The following is a 15,536-nucleotide window of genomic DNA, read 5'->3' on the forward strand; positions in this document are numbered from 1 at the left end:
ACACACACACACACACACACACACACACACACGAGTTCTTGGTGAAATTCCGTTGTACCTGCATCAACAGATGGAGATACTGATCCATTTCAAGAACCTTGGGACATTACAATGACCAACCTGTTGCTTATAGAAGTAGATGTAGGGTTTTCCCAGTAATCAATGCAAAAATAAACTCCAATAATAAAATAATAAATCCCAATAATAAAAATACAGTACAACAATGCACAAAAAGCTGTAATAATACAGAAAAATGTGACCTACACTCCTTAAAATATAGTAATAAGATATATTATCTTAGTTAAACATGAGATGTCTTTGGTACTAGGTCTTTTCAAGGGATCCTTAGCTACAGTTGGAATGACCATGTCAAATGAATGGACACTGATACATTAGAATGCATGATTGCTGTATGTGAGGAGTATGTATCATAAAAATATGATATTTCGTTTAATGGCAAAAAGAGCGAGCTTATTATTTATAAGTGCACTAGGGCATGACTGTTGAATTCTGTAATTTTTTGTAAATAATGTTAGAGTACCTCGAATTGATAAAGTTACTTTCTTGGGTGATAAACTTCATGAGGACATTTTTATTTTAACTGCTGGAAAATATGTTGCAGATTTTATTTGTCAGTGTAATATGTTTCTTGCTGATTTTAATAATGCTAACTCCATCATGAGGAATGAGTTGTTTCATTCTATGGTTGCCAAATTCTTCCTTTGTGCACAAATGAGTTTGAAACTATTTATTGTGCTTGGAGAAAGGTTATACATAATGTCTGGCGTGTGACATATACGACACATTGTAATATCTTGCAGATTGTATGAGTATTGAGTATTATTTTGCTAAGTGTTGTATAAAATTTATTGATGTGTTATAGTGATAATAACACAAGTACAATTATCAATATGTGCCTTTTTGGTGCCCATTCTGCAACTGGTGCTAACAGGAGACACCTTTCGTATAAATTTCAGTGTGATATTTGTAATGTTTGTGCCTCTTGGTGGCATTATTTTGATGAGATTTTCAGACTTGCACAACAAATTACAGAAATGTGTACAATGAGACATAATTGGGACATAAATTTGCTCAGCAAGCAAGAATGCATGGCCATAATTACACACCTGTGTACAGGGTAAAGTCCTGGTGCTTTCATTTTTTTAAATTTAATTTCATTAAATATATTTTTTATTTCTTTGCTGTTTTGTTTTTAAAAGTTTGTGAATAAAGGAAATACATACTTGGGAAGACTCAGATGAGGAATATCAATTATGATACTGTGGCCATGTGGTGCCTTTCTCTAGGCACAATCTACAGGCACCTCAGTACTGAGGACCTTTGTAATTGGAAAAATCCAAGATACAGCAAATACTTCACCGGACTGGAGCAGATTGATTGCAGTTTTGACAGATGGGGATGGACTGGTTGTCTGCCTGGGTGGTTGCCATCCAGGACCCAATGTAGTTCTGTAGAGTGGTGGATGTGGCACCACTCGTCACCAGCATGTGCTCCTAGACCTGACCTGATTGTCTTAATTTTGATACAAACATCAAAGATGGGAGTGTACTTGTATATCAGTTTATCAAAAAGCCTCTGTATCATTTAATTACTCATAAAGATGTGAAGGCATGCGAAAGTAAAAACAGGCTTTAATTCAATTAGATTTCTTGCCTTTATATTGTGCCAAATCACAACAAAGCTGCCTCAAGGTGCTTCACACAAGTAAGGTCTAACCTTACCAACCCCTAGAGCAAGCACACGGGCGACAGTGGTAAGCAAAAACTCCATCTGATGATTTGAGGAAGAAACCTCAAGCAGACCACAGTCAGAGGGGTGACCCTCTGCTTGGACCATGCTACCGACACAATTGACAAAACAAATATACAGGAAATGTTTAATGGGCTCGTTAAAGACCATTTAAGTGCTTTAACAGGCACTTAAATGGGCTTGAACCTTTATATATGAAGGCATTTACACATTTTGAACTAAATGCAAATTTCCCAATGATATACAAAGCAGTCCAGCATACCACCAGTGCTCTAATACAAACACCACTATTAATATATTTCTGGTTCAGACCTGTCCTGTAAGCCATAAAATGCTTCTTCCAGACTGTTCATGTTAATGAAAGCAGTAAAAAGGTCTCCTTTCAAAGAGGAAAAAGAAAAGGGTTTCACTGAACATATCTCCTAACTTTCTGACTCAGAAAACGAGAGCAAATGTACTTCACCTGTGGAAATCCTTACTACCACCAGGAAACCAGGTCAGTCAAGGGTGTACATATTTTCTTCTCACAATGGCTCTCAAAATAGCCAGGCTTCACAGAAAAGGTTACATAACGTGAATGCTGGGGGACACAATGAGCAATCATTATACCACAATCTCCTTAAAACAAATATGAGGTTTATGTTCAGCTGCAGAAGAAATAATGTCAGCAGAGTGAATAAATGGAAAAAATAAACCTCCTGGTGAAAGTTTTTTGAGTGGCATTTCATGATTGAGTGATTGCTGTTGCCACACAGATGGGTTTGAGAACCTAAGAAACTACGGCTCTCCTGGGATTTTATAAGCAATCTGTAAAGCAGAGCAAATGACTCTGTGGTCTAGGGGTCTAGGCTACCGATATATAGACTGGAGTTTAATTCCTAGCTGTCTGTGTCTTTCGGACAAGACATTTCATCTGCATTGTCTCAGTCCGCCTAGCTGGAAAATGGTAAAGGTCTTGGATGGGGAAGTAACCTGCAACAGACTGGAGTCCCATCCAGGGAAAATGGTAGAGTCTTTTCCACTTCCAATTGTGGTATCCAAGGACAAACACCAGACCAATGAACCTCAGAGCCTGGATAGAATTTATTCCAAGTCTCTCCAACTTGTTGATTGTAAGCAACAGGCAGGTCTTAGTCTTAATCAAACCCCTAACCTTAGAGCACTAAACCTTAGTCATTAGGTCATGTGATCACCCATGATGTGCCTCTAAGTCTCCTGATGTTAGTGTTCCAGGGTAAAGCAAGAAAAATAATGTCATTTTCCAGTAGATCAGGGGTTTTTAAAGTGTGGGAGAGTGAACCCCCCCCAGAGAACAAATGAATAGCTGCCCCCCCCACCAAAAAGCATACAATTTATACATACATAACACATACAATTTCAACATCTTCATGTGTTTCTTTTCATTCTTTTACACATGTTAAACACATTTTAAATATATTTATGTGTTTTTAAGCAACTGCCGAGGCATTTACACAATTTACACTACAACCTTTGTAAATATTTTAAATATTTTTAAAGAACTTTCTATTCTTTCACACATTTTACACCCTTTTCAACCATTTTAAACATGTTTTTAAAAAACTTTGTATTCTTCTATTTTTACCTTTGTCATATTTTAAACATCACTTTTTTTTTAACATTTAAACATCTTTGACATAACTAACATTTTAACATAAATAATATTAATTCAACTTTTATACATATTTAGTCTCTCATCTAGTCTCACCTCTTGTTTAGTGTGAGCAATGAGTCTGGGGCACAGGCGGCTGATGCGGGGATGCACTGTGGAAAGGAGCAAACGAAGCTCATCTTCTACTTTCTTCTTTTGTTGGTTGCCCCAAACTCTGTCTTCTCACTGGTAAATTTACACACTAAAATGTATCCATTTTGCTCCTGACATGTTAGCTAACAATGTTTTCTTTTTCCTTTTTTCCCCTTCTTCTTTTGCTGGTTAACAGTGTTTACAGTTATTTTTTACGGCCCCCTGAAGAACTCTGGCGCCCCCGGGGGGCCCATCTCACAGTTTGAAATCCACTGCACTAGATTGTTCTCAGTAATAAATACAAACAGAGCAAGTGCCTCTGTGGGACAGGATTTGGACTACCAATACAAACTGGACATTTTGTCTGCATATTTCCAGCCAACCCATCTGTAAATGGGTATAGCTCTTGGCTGAGGAAGTAATCTGAGATGGACCAGTATCCTGTCCACGGTGAGTTGTCCAGGGAATACTCATAAATTGAATTTGGTCAGTCAAAGGAGCTGTAAATGGAATTTCTGTGTTTCTCTACCCTAAACATGGCAGGCTTATCAGCCTCCAAAGGTCAAAATGCTGTGCTTGTTTTCCTCCAGAAGAAGCTCTACGGCCTTGGTGAACCATTCGGCTGCACCTCTTATCTTTCTGCCTTCCCCTACAGTCTGATGTTGTCAAGGCAACTCCAGACATTATGCACACACTGAAATTGATACAGACTCATATGAATGATCCAAACTCATCTCATCTGCACACATGACGCATGCCCCCTCCCCCAACCCCACCACCCCTATCATCCCCCTTGCCTCCGCCCTGCCACTCCTCCCCCTTCTGGAGGCCGCGCGGCTCTGCAGCTGCAGTGACCTTCACCTCCCCCAAGCATGGTGGCGTGGCATGTTGCTGCAGCCACCTACACCCTCATTCCCTCAGTTTGGACGACGGACTGTTTCAAAGTTTAGCATACATAAACAATCAAATACTAATACAAATATAATAATAATAAATACAAATACAAATACTAAATCAAATACTAGGGTTATGACTACAAAACGTTTTTCAAAACTTTCATTTTCCTGATGTTGCATTTGATGAACTTTTACCCATAGATCACTTTTTTGAAGTTTATTTCATTGGATCATGAAAAAACCTCCCGCACCTAGCACCACATTACTTTTAAAAATACCCGAGTTTACACAATACTATTTAAAAATAATGCAACAAGAAAAGAATTAACAAGTATCAAGAAATAACAAGAAAATATATACAAATAAATATTGCTAAAATATATTATTAAACAATAATTAAAAGAAATAAAAAATAAAGGTAAAATAGATTATGGGGGAGGTGATGGTCTAGTGGTTAAGGTGTTGGGCTTGAGTCCAGAAGATCATGGTTTCAAATCCCCACCTGACTGGAAAATCACTACGGGCCCTTGGGCAAGGCCTTTAATCCCCTATTGCTCCTGGTGTGTAGTGAGCACCTTGTATGGCAGCACCCTGACATTGGGGTGAATGTGAGGCATAATTGTAAAGTGCTTTGAGCATCTGATGCAGATGGAAAAGCGCTATATAAATGCAGTCCATTTATAGATAAACATGAACATGACACTCAACAAAGTCTGCTGCCAAACTGGTGTCTAAACACTCTTTGTCAACCAGAAAAGCATCACAGGTGCTTCAAAGTCTGGCTGAAGATGGAGTTAGTGTCCCAACACCATCACAGTCTGTTGTCTGGCGTTGAACAATCAGAGATGCAGAACAAGTTAAGAACCGCCTCATGGAACTGATCTCTGAAGAGAAATTTTGTTTGCATTTTGATGGTAAGAAAACTGACAAGGAGTACCAAGTTGTGTACTTAAAAAAATGACATAAGAACATTACAACTTGGCATTTTGGCTTGTGACCGTAGAACCACTGCAGACATCTATATACCAAGATAGGACCTACTTGATGAGTACAATGCATGGAACAGTATTCAGATGATCATCTCTGACACAACAGCAGTCAATAGTGGTCACAAAAATGGTGTTGTAGCCAGGCTTCAGAGAACATTTCGACACAAGGGATTCGATGAACCTCAATACATCGGCTGCCAGCACCACATTCTTCATCTTGTTCTGCGACATGTGTTGGACTTCTTTTTTCCTATACGGTCCCGGTCACCTAACATTAACTACGAGTTTATTGATGAGATTTTGGAACAGTATGATGATTTGCAAAATGCACACATGGGCACAGAAGTGATACCAGAATATGAGAACCTTGGCTGGAGACATGATTTTAAATTCCTTTTTGAGCTTTGTGAAGCATACAAGTCTTATAAAATGGAGGAAAAATGGCCTCACATCAAATGGCACAAGCTGCCATCACTTCACAGTGCCAGGTGGAACTCACGAGGAATTTTACCACTTATTGCATTTTTCCTTCTTGCAAAGTGGCGAGAACAGCTGAGGGTAACTTGCGATTTCATTGCAACTACATGGTTGCAGGCCTGGTTTTCTAACCAACACTATTCAGAGACAGATTATGAAGTCCTGCTGTCATCAATATCCAAACGTAAGTGTCCCAAAGCTGTGAAATGCTTCTCTACTCATAGTAGGTGAGAGAGCTGTAAGGTTGATGGAGAAGGTTTGTTCTACTTGCAAAACAGACAAATATCTTAAGGTGCGTTTACACATAACCAAGACGTGTTATGAATGTCATTTTTCTGTCATTCGTGACACATTCCTGACATTCTTAATGTGACTTAACGCATCTGAATAGGTTTCTTAATAGTGCGTGTTGGTGCGTGATATTCTTGATATTCGTGGAGCATGTTTTTGTCTGTCAAAAAATCTTCCACGAATGTGACACAGCACCCCCATTTCGTCTCACGTCGTGGAGGTCGCAACTGAGCGTATTGATCCGTCTTGATGAGTATTGATCCTTAATAGAACGTGACAACGTTCGTAGTGGTTCCTGTGATGGTTCTTGGAGCCCAAACTGCCACGCGTTATTACGAAGTGACACGGAAACTGTCAAGTTTTGACACGACTTGTAACGACGGATCAGTTTTCTGTCATGTGCGCACAATTAAACTCGGCTTCAAATGTGGGTCCACAGTTCCTGCTGAAGCTCCTCAGGACGCTACTGCAGGTGTTCCACCTGCTGTTGTAACCGATGAGCGGGAGAACGAGTCTGAGCCAGAGGAACCAGTGGAGCGAGAGGAGACTCACGTGCAGCCAGACATCTCTGCACCTCCTCCAGTTCGGCAGAGGAAGAAGCGTGCGCACAATTAAACCCTGCGCTGCACAACATTGTTTGATTGCTGACACCAAGTCGGCTAAAAGTCAAATTTCAGTGCTCTTCAGCGCGCTTCTGCAGGTGTTCCACCTGCTGCATGTGCCTGATGTTTGGGAAAATGCGCCAGACGAGAGCCGCATGAAGCCACACATCTGGTGCTGTCCTCCTCCTCCTCTCTGTGCCACTCCATGGCACAGAGCCCAACTACGCATGCAGTCACAAAGTTCTTCTGAAAAACTGGAGTGATCTGAATTTGGTTGGATGAATATGGGTGTGTGTGTGTGGAGACAATTCACCTCCTTCACAACGTGACAGAACTTAACGATGCGCTGTTACGCGCAATAGCGCGGGATAGCGCGTAACAACGCGGAACACTATTCTTGACCGTGCGTAATGGTTCCTGATAATTCTCCGGCAACATGTGCCATTAATCGTAACGTGTGGTAACAGGTTGCAGCAGTTCCTGAGGACACCTGACGCCTCTGCCCCGAATAATCACATTCGTGATCAGCGGCCAAGAATGTGTACTTCGTGGCATTCGTGACTTGTCGTCATGTGTAAATGTAGCAGCAAATTTATTAACACTAATACACAAATCTGAAACACTATTAAAAACACGACAAATGCTATATGTACTCATTTTCATGTATTACTCTTGTGTATTGTATGTAAAACTGACATGTTATAATAAAGAGTGTTTGAGCCGCTAGGTGTTTTAATGTGAAATATGAAACTGTCTTAGGTGCAGGAGGTTTTTTCAAGGGCTGGCAAAACCAAAGTCATTTTTGTGAGTTTTAGGTAAAAGTTCATCATTTATAACCCCAGGCTAATAAATCTGAGATCTGTCATAACCCTAATGTATATGTCTTAGTATCTTAGCATTAGTGAAGGTTACAAATGATCTTCTTATGGCCTCAGACAGTGGACTCATCTCTGTGCTTGTCCTGTTAGACCTCAGTGCAGCTTTTGATACTGTTGACCATAAAATTTTATTACAGAGATTAGAGCATGCCATAGGTATTAAAGGCACTGTGCTGCAGTGGTTTGAATCATATTTATCTAATAGACTACAATTTGTTCATGTAAATGGGGAATCTTCTTCACAGACTAAGGTTAATTATGGAGTTCCACAAGGTTCTGTGCTACCCAGCTTTATCTATCCATGAAGCCAGAGGACACACACCAATTAGTTAAACTGCAGGAATGTCTTTCAGACATAAAGACATGGATGACCTCTAATTTCCTGCTTTTAAATTCAGATAAAACTGAAGTTATTGTACTTGGCCCCACAAATCTTAGAAACATGGTGTCTAACCAGATCCTTACTCTGGATGGCATTACCCTGACCTCTAGTAATACTGTGAGAAATCTTGGATCAGGATATGTCATTCAATGTGCATATTAAACAAATATGTAGGACTGCTTTTTTGTATTTGCGCAATATCTCTAAAATTAGAAAGGTCTTGTCTCAGAGTGATGCTGAAAAGCTAATTCATGCATTTATTTATTCTAGGCTGGACTACTGTAATTCATTATTATCAGGTTGTCCTAAAAGTTCAGAGCATATTTCATCCATATTGGCCTCTCTTCATTGGTTTCCTGTTAATTCCAGAATAGAATTTAAAATTCTTCTTCTTACTTATAAAGTTTTGAATAATCAGGTCCCATCTTATATTAGGGACCTCATAGTACCATATCACCCCAATAGAGCGCTTCGCTCTCAGACTGCAGGCTTACTTGTAGTTCCTAGGGTTTTTAAGAGTAGAATGGGAGGCAGAGCCTTCAGCTTTCAGGCTCCTCTCCTGTGGAACCAGCTCCCAATTCGGATTAGGGAGACAGACACCCTCTCTACTTTTAAGATTAACCATAAAACTTTCCTTTTTGAAAAAGCTTATAGTTAGGGCTGGATCGGGTGACCCTGAACCAGCCCTTAGTTATGCTGCTATAGACTTAGACTGTTGGGGGGTTTCCCATGATGCACACAGTGTTTCTTTTTATTCTTCTCTTTTTGCTCTGTATGCACCACTCTGCTTTTAATCATTGGTGATTGATCTCTGCTCTCTTCCACAGCATGTCTTTTTCCTGATTCTCTCCCCTCAGCCCCAACCAGTCCCAGCAGAAGACTGTCCCTCTCTGAGCCTGGTTCTGCTGGAGGTTCCTTCCTGTTAAAAGGGAGTTTTTCCTTCCCACTGTTGCCAAGTGCTTGCTCACAGGGGGTCGTTTGACCGTTGGGGTTTTTCTGTAATTATTGTATGGCTTTGCCTTACAATATAAAGCGCCTTGGGGCAACTGTTTGTTGTGATTTGGCGCTATATAAATAAAATTGATTTGATTTGATTTGATATGTCTGGTTGTTTAAATTCTGATGTGTGCCATTATTACATTCAGCTAGTAATAATTGTGGATTAATTGCTGGATTTTTGTCTGAGGTAATCGGGTATGAAAAATGAATTGCCATTTCAGGGATCAAATTCAAATTCAAATGTATTAATTTATATAGCGCCAATTCATGATAAAATCGTCTCAAGGCGCTTTACACAAAAAACAATTAAAAAATTTAAAACACAATAAAAAAAAAAACAATAAAAAAATCAATAAAGATCAATAAAGCTGTTTGAATTTTGAATCTTGAGTTGTACTCTTCCTTCACTGGGATTTTGTGCTGTCTGATCTTCAGACAGCACAAAATTGTTGTGAAAGTGTAGTGACACGGACCCACAACAGGGGGCGCAAATGAACGGTCAATAGATGAGCCAAAAAAAGTAACAATTTAATGTTGTGAAGGTGCAGAACGAATATACAGACAATCTCAGAATCTGATAACAGTCAATCCACAAAGGTGATGTGTGGGCAGGCTCGAGGATAGAAGACGTCTGTCCTGAGAACAGCCGGAACCACACGATTTCCGCCGCCACCGAACCTGGTGAATACTGGAGCCGCCAAGTCCTGAATTCCCAGGTGATCACCGTCCCCGACTGTCGGATCTGGTACTGCTGGCGAAGAGCAAAGACAGTCAAGTGTGGGTGTGTGTACAGGTGGGAATGCCACCTCCACCTTTAACACACACTCGTGCAGCGTCTGTTTAACCACTTATCTGACGAGATGTAGGACGAAACAGTCGTGACCCACGCCGGTCCTCTGGTTGACAGCTGCAACACAATAGCTCTTGGAATCACTTAATGCTGGCAGAGAAAGTTACCTCCATAGAAGTACGATATCTCGGCGATGAGGTGGAGATGACGTCTGGGTTTTATTGAGTGAGATGATGAAGAATGAGTGACAGCTGTCAGGAAATAATGAGTGACAGCTGTCACTCCCGGCTGTGTCCGTGGCGGCAGCGCCCTCTCGTACCTGAAGCCCGCACTTCAGGCAGGGCGCCCTCTGGTGGTGGGCCAGCAGTACCTCCTCTTCTGGCGGCCCACACAACAAGACCCCCCCCTCAACGGGCGCCTCCTGGCGCCCGACCAGGCTTATCGGGGTGTCGACGGTAGAAATCGGCCAGGAGGGCCGGATCCAGGATGAAGCTCCTCTTCACCCAGGAGCGTGCTTCGGATCCATACCCCTCCCAGTCCACCAGATATTGGAACCCCCGGCCCATTCAACGGACGTCCAGGAGCCGGCGCACTGTCCAAGCCGGCTCCCCGTTAATGATCCGGGCAGGAGGCGGTGCCGGACCGGGAGCACAGAGGGGTGAGGTGTGGTACGGTTTGATTCTGGAGATGTGGAACACCGGGTAGATCCGCAGTGAAGCTGGGAGCTGGAGCTTCACTGCGGCAGGGCTAAGGACCTTGAGAATGCGAAATGGGCTGTTGAACCTGTCCATCAGCTTAGGTGACTGTACCTGCAGTGGGATGTCCTTCGTTGACAACCACACCTCCTGCCCGGGCTGGTATACAGGGGCCGGGGACCGCCGGCGGTCTGCATGGGTCTTGGCCTTCAACAAGGCAGAACGGGCGGTGCGCCACACCCGACGGCACCTCCGAAGGTGGGCCCGGACCGAGGGCACACCGACCTCTCCCTCCACCACGGGAAATAATGGGGGCTGGTACCCCAAACACACCTCAAATGGGGAGAGGCCGGTAGCAGAAGACACCTGGCTGTTATGCGCATACTCGATCAAGGCCAGGTGGTTGCTCCAGGCCGTCGGGTGCGCGGATGTTACACAGCAGAGGGTCTGTTCCAGCTTCTGGTTGGCCCGCTCTGCCTGTCCGTTCGTCTGTGGATGGTACCCGGACGAGAGGCTCACGGTGGCCCCCAGTTCCCTGCAGAAACTCCTCCAGACGTGAGAGGAAAACTGGGGACCACGATCCGAGACTACGTCAGTGGGGATCCCATGCAGACGGACGACGTGGTGGACAAGGAGGTCCGCTGTCTCCTGGGCCGTAGGGAGCTTCGGGAGGGCCACGAAGTGGGCCGCCTTGGAGAATCGGTCCACTATCGTGAGGATGGTGGTGTTGCACTGGGACGGTGGGAGACCCGTGACAAAATTCAGGCCAATGTGGGACCAGGGGCGATGAGGCACAGGAAGCGGTTGGAGTAGACCTTGGGACTTCCTGTGGTCAGCCTTGCCCCTGGCACAGGTGGTGCAGGCCTGGATGTACTCCCGGACGTCGGCCTCCATAGACACCCACCAGAAGCGCTGCCGGACAACTGCCACGGTCCTTCGCACCCCCGGATGACAGGCAAGCTTGGAACCGTGACAGAAGTCCAGGACCGCAGCCCTGGCCTCTGGTGGGACGTATAGTTTGTTTCTTGGTCCAGTTCCCGGGTCCGGGCTTCGTGCCAGGGCCTCCCGGACGATCTTCTCCACGTCCCAGGTGAGAGTGGCCACGATAGTGGACTCAGGCAGGATGGGCTCCGGTGGATCCGACAGTGCAGTTTTGACCTCCTCTTCGTGTACCCGGGACAAGGCATCCGACCTCTGGTTCTTGGTCCCGGGGCAATAGGTGATCCGGAAGTCAAAACGCCCGAAGAACAGTGACCAGCGGGCTTGCCTGGGGTTCAGCCGCTTGGCGGTCCTGATATACTCCAGGTTCCGATGGTCAGTGAAAACCGTGAAAGGCACAGACGCTCCCTCCAACAGGTGTCTCCACTCCTCAAGAGCCTCTTTCACCGCAAGGAGTTCTCGATTGCCGACGTCATAGTTAGGTTCAGCCGGGGTCAACCTGCGAGAAAAGTAGGCACACGGGTGAAGAACCTTATCGGTCTCTCCACTCTGGGATAGCACGGCTCCTATCCCTGAGTCAGAGGCGTCCACTTCAACCACGAACTGGCGGCTAGGGTCGGGCTGCACCAAAACTGACGCAGTAGAGAACCGTCGTTTCAACTCCTTGAACGCGGCTTCGCACCGATCCGACCATGTGAAGGGGACTTTTGGAGAGGTCAGGGCTGTCAGGGGGCTAACTACCTGACTGTAGCCCTTAATGAACCTCCTATAGAAATTAGCGAAGCCGAGGAACTGTTGCAGCTTCCTACGGCTTGTTGGTTGGGGCCAATCTCTCACCGCCGCAACCTTGGCCGGATCAGGGGCGACGGAGTTAGAGGAGATGATAAACCCCAGGAAGGACAAAGACGTGCGGTGAAACTCGCACTTCTCGCCCTTCACAAACAGTCGGTTCTCTAACAACCGCTGCAGGACCTGACGTACATGCTGGACATGGGTCTCAGGATCCGGAGAAAAGATGAGAATATCGTCCAGATATACGAAGACGAATCGGTGCAGGAAGTCCCGCAAGACGTCGTTTACCAAGGCTTGGAACGTCGCGGGGCGTTGGTGAGGCCGAACGGCATGACCAGGTACTCAAAGTGACCTAACGGGGTGTTAAATGCCGTCTTCCATTCGTCTCCCTTCCAGATCCGAACCAGGTGATACGCATTTCTAAGATCCAGCTTAGTAAAGATTTTGGCTCCATGCAGGGGGGTGAATACGGAATCCAACAATGGCAACGGGTATCGGTTGCGAACCGTAATCTCATTCAGCCCCCTGTAATCAATGCATGGACGGAGTCCGCCATCTTTCTTGCCCACAAAAAAGAAACCTGCACCCATCGGGGAGGTGGAGTTCCGGATCAGCCCGGCAGCTAATGAGTCCCGGATGTAGGTCTCCATTGATTCGCACTCAGGTCGTGAGAGGTTGTACAGCCTGCTGGACGGGAACTCAACGCCTGGAACCAAATCAATGGCACAATCGTACGGACGGTGCGGGGGAAGGGTGAGTGCCAGATCCTTGCTGAAGACGTCAGCAAGATCGTGGTACTCAACCGGCACTGCCGTCAGATTGGGAGGGACTTTGACCTCCTCCTTAGCATGTAAACCGGGAGGAACCGAGGATCCTAAACACACCCGATGGCAGGTTTCGCTCCACTGAACCACTACCCCAGACGGCCAATCAATCCGGGGATTGTGTTTCAACATCCATGGGTAGCCCAAAATCACGCGGGAGGTAGAAGGAGTTACAAAAAACTCAATCTCCTCCCGATGGTTTCCAGACACCACCAGAGTTACTGGTTGTGTCTTGTGTGTGATTAAAGGGAGGAGGGTGCCATCTAGTGCCCGCACCTGCAATGGCGAAGGAAGCGCCACCAGAGGGAGCCCTACCTCCCTTGCCCATCTGCTGTCTAGCAAATTCCCTTCTGACCCCGTGTCCACCAGTGCTGGGGCTTGAAAGGTTAAATCCCCGCTCAGGATTGTAACTGGGAGTCGTGTGGCAATATGTGTGTGTCCCACGTGAATGTTATGACCCCCCCTTAGCCCAGTCTCTAAGGGCGGTTGTTGTCATTGTGGCTGTTTGTGGCAGTTTTTCTGTCTGTGCTCCTTTGAGCTGCAGAGAAAACACTCCCCGCGGACCAGCCTCCTCATTCTGTCATCTGTTTTCAGTTTGGCCCTGTGCGTTTCCCTAGCAACATCAGCAGGGGGGAGCTGTTGCCCCACGGAGCGCTGCGGCTGTGGAGCATGGGGAGGGCGGCCCCTTTTTTAACCCGGAAGGGAGAGGGACGGCGCGTACCCAGCCACGTCTTTCGCCTCGCTCCCAACGGCGTTCCTCCAACTGATTGTCTAACCGTATAACGAGATCGATAAGCCCATCTAAATCCCGCGGTTCTTCCTTAGCTACCAGATGCTCCTTCAGGACCGATGACCGTCTGTTTATGAAGGCGGCACGGAGCGCAACGTCATTCCAGCCGGACCTCGCAGCCGCGATGCGGATGTCGACTGCATATTCGGCTGTGCACCGGCGCCCCTGTCGCATTGACAGCAGCATTGTTGAAGCGGTCTCTCCTCTGTTAGGGTGATCAAACACTGTTCTGAACTCCCCCACAAACCCAGTGTATGCTGATAACAACTGTGAGTTTTGTTCCCAGAGCGCCGTAGCCCAGGCGCGTGCCTTACCCCGAAGCAAGTTAATAACATAAGCCACCTTGCTGGCATCAGACGCATACATCACGGGTCGTTATGCAAAGACGAGCGAACACTGCATCAGAAAGTCCGCGCACGTCTCCCCACAACCCCCGTACGGCTCTGGGGGACTTATGTATGCTTCAGGGGATGGTGGGGGGGTTCGTTGAACGACCAGTGGAATGTCTGTATTCGGCACCGGGTCAACAGGAGGAGGAGCCGCAGCAGCGCTCTGATCGCGCGCTTCCACCTGTGCGGTGAGAGCCTCCATCCTGTGATTAAGGACGACGGTTTGCTCGGACATCAAATCCAGCCGAGCGGTAAAGGCGGTGAGGATTTGCTGCAACTCACCGAGCACGCCTCCTGCAGACGCCTGTGCACCCTGCTCTTCCATTGGCTGTCCAACAGATGGGTGACGCCCCTCGGGATCCATGACGCTGGCCGAGATATCCTGTTGTGAAAGTGTAGTGACACGGACCCACAACAGGGGGCGCAAATGAACGGTCAATAGATGAGCCAAAAAAAGTAATTTAATGTTGTGAAGGTGCACAATGAATATACAGACAATCTCAGAATCTGATAACAGTCAATCCACAAAGGTGACGTGTGGGCAGGCTCGAGGATAGAAGACGTCTGTCCTGAGAAGAGCCGGAACCACACGATTTCCGCCGCCACCGAACCTGGTGAATACTGGAGCCGCCAAGTCCCGAATTCCCAGGTGATCACCGTCCCCGACTGTCGCATCTGGTACTGCTGGCGAAGAGCAAAGACAGTCAAGTGTGGGTGTGTGTACACCCCGTAACAACAACGGTGGGAATGCCACCTCCACCTTTAACACACACTCGTGCAGCGTCTGTTTAACCACTTATCTGACGAGACGTAGGACAAAACAGTCGCGACCCACGCCGGTCCTCTGGTTGACAGCTGCAACACAATAGCTCTTGGAATCACTTAATGCTGGCAGAGAAAGTTACCTCCATAGAAGTACGATATCTCGGCGATGAGGTGGAGATGACGTCTGGGTTTTATAGAGTGAGATGATGAAGAATGAGTGACAGCTGTCAGGAAAGAATGAGTGACAGCTGTCACTCCCGGCTGTGTCCGTGGCGGCAGCGCCCTCTCGTGCCTGAAGCCCGCACTTCAGGCAGGGCGCCCTCTGGTGGTGAGCCAGCAGTACCTCCTCTTCTGGCGGCCCACACAACAAAAATACCAGTTTACTTTAAACCTGTTAACACCTTGAGATATAAATTAGTTCACCCTAAGTTCAGGATCCGTAGTTACAAACAGAGCAATGTAGTGTATTCTATGAGATGTCAGGAAAACTGTAACAAACACTACAT

The 15,536-nt window shown here is 46.0% G+C and overlaps 1 protein-coding gene across 1 annotated transcript in view; it reads right to left on the reverse strand.

Moving 5' to 3' along the window:
• The window catches only part of LOC117516100 (neural-cadherin-like), a 540,129-nt gene that overhangs the window by 50,834 nt on the left and 473,759 nt on the right, over positions 1 to 15,536 (reverse strand). The gene's annotated exons all lie outside the window — the stretch shown is intronic.

This window comes from Thalassophryne amazonica, chromosome 8 (assembly GCF_902500255.1).
Source record: "Thalassophryne amazonica chromosome 8, fThaAma1.1, whole genome shotgun sequence".
Lineage (NCBI taxonomy): Eukaryota > Metazoa > Chordata > Actinopteri > Batrachoidiformes > Batrachoididae > Thalassophryne > Thalassophryne amazonica.